The sequence below is a fragment of the Solanum verrucosum genome, unplaced genomic scaffold (assembly GCF_900185275.1).
Source record: "Solanum verrucosum unplaced genomic scaffold, falcon-dt-bn FXZP01000208.1, whole genome shotgun sequence".
Taxonomy (NCBI): Eukaryota; Viridiplantae; Streptophyta; class Magnoliopsida; order Solanales; family Solanaceae; genus Solanum; species Solanum verrucosum.
Window position 1 is genome coordinate 675,231 of NW_026020329.1, and position 6,894 is coordinate 682,124.

Sequence of the window (6,894 nt, forward strand, 5' to 3'; positions counted from 1 at the left end):
ATCTCAAGCAACCATACTTGGAAGTTGGTTGATCTACCTCCAGGAAACAAACCTTTGGGTTCGAAATGGTTTTTCGAAAGGAAAATGAAAGATGATGGAACTATTGACAAATACAAAGAAAGACTTGTCGTCAAAGGCTATATATGGAAAAAAGGTCTTAATTATTTTGACACATACTCGCTAGTGACTAGGATTACATCAATTGGGATGTTAATTGCCCTAGCTGCAGTATACGGTCTTAAAATCCATCAAATGGATGTGAAAACCACCTTCATCAATGGAGACTTGGAGGAAGAAAATTACGTGGAACTGCCCGATGGCTTCGTAGTTCCTGGTAAAGAAAAGAAAGTGCGTAAACTTTTCAAGTCACTCTATGGACTAAAACAAGCACGGAAACAATGACATGCCAAGTTTGATCGAACTATGTTGGAAAATGGATTTAAGATCAATGAATGTGATAAATGTGTTTACATTAAAGCTTTTCCAAATCAAGAGGTCATTGTATGCCTATATGTGGATGACATGCTGATAATGAGTAACGACATTGCTAATGTAAAAGCTACTAAGCGTATGCTTTCTAGTAAGTTTTATATGAAAAATCCAAGAGTTTTCGATTTGATATTGGGAATTAAGATTCATAAAACTTCTCACGCTCTAGCATTGTTTCAATCTCATTATATTCAAAAGGTATCCGAAAAGTTCAAGTACTTGAATTTCAAAAGGGCAAAGACATCTATTGATGTAAACCTTGATCTTACTAAGAATAAAGGTCAAAATCAGAGTATTGGAAAGTTTGATGTACTTCATGAACTTCACACGACCAGACATAGCCTACTCTATAAGTAAACTGAGTCAATACATAAGTAATCCCAATTAAAATCATCGGATGGCAATGAATAAGGTTTTTGGTACTTAGATGACACTCAAAACTATGCTTTGCATTACAACAAATATCCAGCAGTTGTTGAAGGATATAATGATGCAAATTGGATTACTGGGTCAACTGAAACTAAATCCACATGTGGATATGTTTTCACTATTGGTAGAGGAGAAATATCTTGGAAATCATCCAAACAAACATGTATAGCTCGCTCTACAATGGAGTCTAAATTCATAACCTTAGACAAAGTAAGTGAAGAAGTTGAATAGCTCCGAAATTTCTTAGAAGATATTCCGTTTTGGCCCAGACCAATGGCCCATATATGCATACATTGTGATAGTCAAGCTGCAATAGGAAGATCTGGAAATGTTATGTATAAAGGCAAGTTTTGTCACATACGACGGAGACATAACTCTGTTAGACAACTACTCTCTAGTGAAATTATAACAACTGACTATGTAAAGTCAAAGTATAATATGTTGGACCTACTTACAAAAGGCCTAACTACAGAGGGAGTAGAGAGATCACCGACGGGAATGTGACTATGCTGAGGCAAGTCATCTTGGCGGTAACTCTACCTATTAGACTAGAGATCCCAAGATCTAGGTTCAAGGAGATCAAACAAAATCATAGATGACAATTCAAAATTGTCAAAAATTATTTTATCGTCCATTCTTATGATGTGACAATGTTCAGTAAACAAAATAAAAGCATTAGGACTTTTCAATGGTTTCTAAGTTTGATACAGGGTATATCAAATAGTGTATCTACGGGATAACACATTTATAAATCACCTATAAGTGTGAAGTGTAAGTCGCTTCAAGGAGAATCTGGTAAGGTCAGTTCTCTAAGCACTTATAAACCAAGATGTGTTCATGGCTGAAACGAACAAAACAATGAGAACCAAAAACAGATCAAGGTTTTATTGTGTGACGTATGTTGTCTACGTATACACCAAAGCTCGACGGTTTAAAGGTATTGATTTCACGTATCAGGATTTTTCATCCAATACTAAATGTCAATGATCGTTAGTCAATAATATAAGCCAACTAAATAAGTTAGGGTCAAATCCCACAGGGAGTGGTACGCGTTTGAGAATCAAGAGCAAAGTACGAATATGTTCAAGTCAACCATAGGAATAGATATTTACGAATAAAAATATAATTCAAATTAGGGGTGACACAAGTGTCAAATAACAGGTTTTGGTTTTAATTATCAGCTACAACAACAGCAAATAACACGAATTAACAAATAATGAGACAGGTTCTTGGGATGTGATTGGATTATAGGCTAAGGTAGACAAATGAGTGATTGCAACTAATAGTAAATAACTATAAATCAGTGAATAAGCTAGACTTTAGTGGGGATAAACTTTCTCTCGAACAATTTATCCCGAATCAAGTTGGTTTCTCTCGAACACTAACAAGCAGCAAATAAGAACAACCTACGCTTTAGTCCATTCACTCTCTCGAGCTGAATGTGTAGAAAAGGATTTAGGATTCACTCTCTCGAGCTGAACCCATGACAACCTAATACCCATAGACCATCAATTTAGTAATCTTGGTTTTAAAATCTCTCTCGAGCAAGCCAAAAACACGAAGGTGTAGTTGCAAACGCAACTACAACCCTTTAAATTATACTAACTGAAATCACTTTTAAACAACATTTAAACTATCAATTAGCAATACCCATAAACTAAATCAATCCATAATCACACCCCAAGAATTGGGGTTTTAGCTAGACATCATAAAAATATAGAAATCATTACCAAATTGTGTTTCTATCAACTGGGTAAGATTAATTACATCTTTACAAAGGTCAAAATTGAAGAATCTGAAAGACCCACTTCCAATTTCTCAAAAATGGAAAACTTCAATTCTTCAAAGCTAAGGAAAAGTTTTGTCTCCAAAACTCAGAGTTCTAACTCAAAAATTCTATTTTATGAAAATTGATACTAAACTAAGAATTCAAAAATGTATATATAGTCACCAAAAATATGCTGCGAAAGACTATTCGACGCAGTAAGTCAGGACTGTTGATCAACTCGGTGATCCGCCCTTTGGTCAATTCCATTGCCTTTTTGCTTTGGCCTTCAACATCCTCAAGTTTTGTAACTTTGGGTGATCCAACACTAAATTGTGGAACCGTTAGGCGACTCACCGACTGCTTCTTTCTCTCGCCAACTTGATTTTCTCCTTCAGGGCTTGGCACACTGGAACTTTAGGCGAGGTAATAGTCATTCGGTGACTCGCCCAATGGATTAGGGGATCAACATGCCTTCGTTTCTTCGTTCTTTCAGCTACCTTGTTCCTTTTATCCCATTAGTGTCCATGCTTTATTCCTCAATCCAAATACCTGGAAAATAAGGATTTTACATAAGTTATTACCACAAAATAAGCATTTGACGACACTAAATCTGTCTAAATAAAGCCTTAAATGAGTCCAAATCGTGGACTCATCAACACCCCCAACTTAAACTTTTTCTTGTCCTTAAGTAAAACTCAAGTTCAGCAGTTCAAAAAGGATGTCTCAAACAGTGCTACATAAGACTTAATCACGAATGCACACTTACTCATGCAAGGATCAATTGTGCACTCAAAGATTTAAGTTGTGACTCACCATTATCAAAGATTCTCAAGTTCACAATACTTGTTTCAAATGTAAGTTCAAGCTCAACAAAGGTACTTATATGCCCTCACACAAAGAATGATTCCATATTCACACACAATGGTTCAACAATTTATAGCTCCGAAATCAAATGCAACAGTCACACTCACAAAGATGAACACAATGCATGATTTCACCCATAGGTTTGCCCTTATTTTCCAACCAACAATTGTTTCAGCTCACTCAAGATCAAAAAGGTCTTTTCAAGGCTTGTAACGGGGTTGAGTGCAAATGTATGGTCATTTAGGCTCAATGGTTGTAATCCTCATGAAATGTGATATGAACACTTGTTTCTTCCCTTTTCTTTATCATTTTTCACTCATGCTCACAAGTCACCCTATTATTTACTTTCCATGGACTATTGGACACCCCATTTCTTTTTGCATTTTAACAACTTTATTCCACAACATTTTCATTCTTTGTTTTTTGGTATGGAGGGGTTCCATCTTTCTCAAAACCATGGGTCAAAGGGGATTTCTTTGCATTTATTGATTTGCCTTCTCTTTTCATCACACCCCCAACTTAGGCTTTTGGCCTAAGTTGGCTATTCAAGCAAACCACAAATCATGAGGATTATGGGTAATGGATAAAGAAAGGTCACAATTCCATCAAGTTTCTTCCAAGGAAAGGGTTAAGGCTCAAGGGTGTTCAAGAAAGGATCTCACACTCACAAGGTTGGCCAAAAAAGAGGTATAATGTCGAATTGTTTTACACTCTTCAAAGTTGACTAAGATCATTTCAAGAGATTGCATCAGTTAGTCAACCGGACCAACGAGGCAAATTCTAGGTGTCATCACACATGGTTCACCGTAAGCTCATCACACACAAGGCATTGAAACCAATATCAAACAAGACTCCACACTTTCGCTAGTGTGCAATGCTCATCACAAGAGACTCAATTTGATTATTGGCTAGTCACAACGAGATGCAAAAAGTTCATATATTGCCTATGCAACTTCATTTGGCTTCATCGTAGCCGCACATTCATTTATGTTCGATTATGAGCACTATTCAAGTCATCGGTATTGATCAAGATCGATACTCAAATTTGCAAGAGAACAACTATATTCAAACACAAACAAGAGGTGGCATACAATTTTTCAGAAGGGTCCAAAAATCATTTACAATTAAAAACAAGGAACCACAAACTCAATCATCCACAAAATGCAGTATCAACACAATCAATAGCTCAAAAACCAAAATATATAGACAGAATTCAATAGTCACAAAAGATGGGCCTCAACCCACTACAAAACAAAAGATATTTTTTCCTCAAATGCAAGCAAAATATCCAAAAGTCAATAAAAAGATAAGACATAGAGGGAGGTAAAAAGGGATCATGTTTACACAATCGCTCCATCTGTCGGGGCATCAATGCCCGGAGTATCACTCTAAAGTTGGGCATTTGTGCTCGGGGTCACATCAATAGTACCAGCTCTACTAGGGTCAGCCATGGGTGTATTTGCCAAAGAAGCCTACACAATTGCATCTACCATGGCCTCCTTAGTCTCCGTAAGGCAATCATAAGAAGCCTCCTCAACAACCCCAAGCATCTCATCATCTGTCTCCACCTCAGACTCAGGATCAACTGCCTCCTCTCCTCGAATATCATCTCCGGTGGTAGCCAGAGGCATGTCAGGCTCAACTGGCACATCAAGGATCTCCGCCGCCCCGAAGATCATGGACATGTCGGTGGACTTCAACTGGTCCACATCTCTACTCAGCGCAACAAAAGTGGCCTTTAGAGCCGCCACCTCCTCGGTGGCCCCTTGGCCACGCTCACAAATTACTATCCTAGCCATAAGGGCATCAATGGTAGCACTCGATGGTGTCACAACATCAGCGAGGGTTGTCTGAATCATGCCTGAAATTGAGGTCTCAAGTCTGGTTGCACGGTGATCAGCAGAATGGGCTAACAGCCCCATCCGTAGTAATGCAGCCTGAGTGAGCGGGGCTCGCGAAACAACATCAGTGGAAGATCTAGGTCTAGGGGGCAATAGAGCAGCAGAAGGACTAGGAGTATTAGAAAGATCAGCACTAGAAGTACATGAAGGCCCAGGGGCCGGAGTAGGCAAATGTGCATCTGCTGGTAATGCATCTGTATCCACCACCGGAGAAGAGTCCACAGGGGCTGCCTTCTTCTTCTCCGCCTCATCTTTCAAGTACTCCGCCTCAATCCTCCGGATGTCGGTAGAAAATGTGGGAATCACTTCCATATCCTTCTTGTCATCTCTAGGCCGAGCCCGTCTGCACAGCTCGATGATCAACACCGAAAATCGAAGGGAAGTCTGGCGCTGCTTGGCCCGCATGAGCATCTCCTTTACAATGATCATCCCCAAGTTCAGCCTTGTCCCCGCAATGATGCAGCCAAGGCAGGCTACTTTGGCGTGGAGGATAATAGACTTGTTTTGAAAGGGCATGATCGTGCTGCTGATGAAAACAAACCAATACCTTGCTGCCATATTTAGGTCCTTTTCAATAACTGCTCCGACCTCTAACCACTTGGGAGTGCCATCTGATATCAACGTACCCAACCACTTCTTCATGTTCTCTAGCGTCTTTGTCGTGATCTTGTATTGACAGTCGTCCTCAAGTCTCGTAGTGCATTCTAAGACGGCATTAATGGCAGCAAAATGACACTGCACCTTCTTTCCCCTAACAACCACGTAATCAAGTCAATCGACATGAATTTTGCTGCCAGCTTCTTCCCTTGTGGTACCAGTGCTCCGTAGGCAGTGTAGAACTCCTAGACCCAATTGGGAATGTAAGGCTCTTGGGGTTGAGTGAACAATTGGAACTTGTGTGACTTTAGGCAATTCATTATCTCCGAGTACCTGTCAATAACCCTATCAGTGGACAACCTCTTTTCTTTGATAATGGTCCTCAGCCCCTCGATTTTTAGTCTGTTTATAGACTTAGGAAGAGGACCCTGTACTGGTGGTGCTAGGACCACAACCTGTGCTAGAGCAGGGGGAGGAGTAGGGAACTGAGATGTCTTGATCCTAGACGGATCATTTAGCTTCTTGGAATGCAACTCTGCCCTCTGTGCTGCTACTAGCTTATCCTCAGGCTCAGAAGTGGCAGCCTGATGCTCCTGGTGCTCACCTCACTCTCAGAAGTGGCGAAGTGAATAACGTAGATACTGTCATTGTCGGAGTTACCCTCTGGTGACATATGTGCTTTCCCTTTGCCCTTTCCTTACCCACCAGTTGTGGGAGGTTTGGTGGCCTTGGCCCTGGATGCAGTTGCATCCTCGTTGATTTTTATCCCTTTGCCTTCTTATGGGGTGGCATGTCCCTGCCAACAAACTTTCTAGCCATGTCTGCAAAAACATCAAAAAGAGTTAG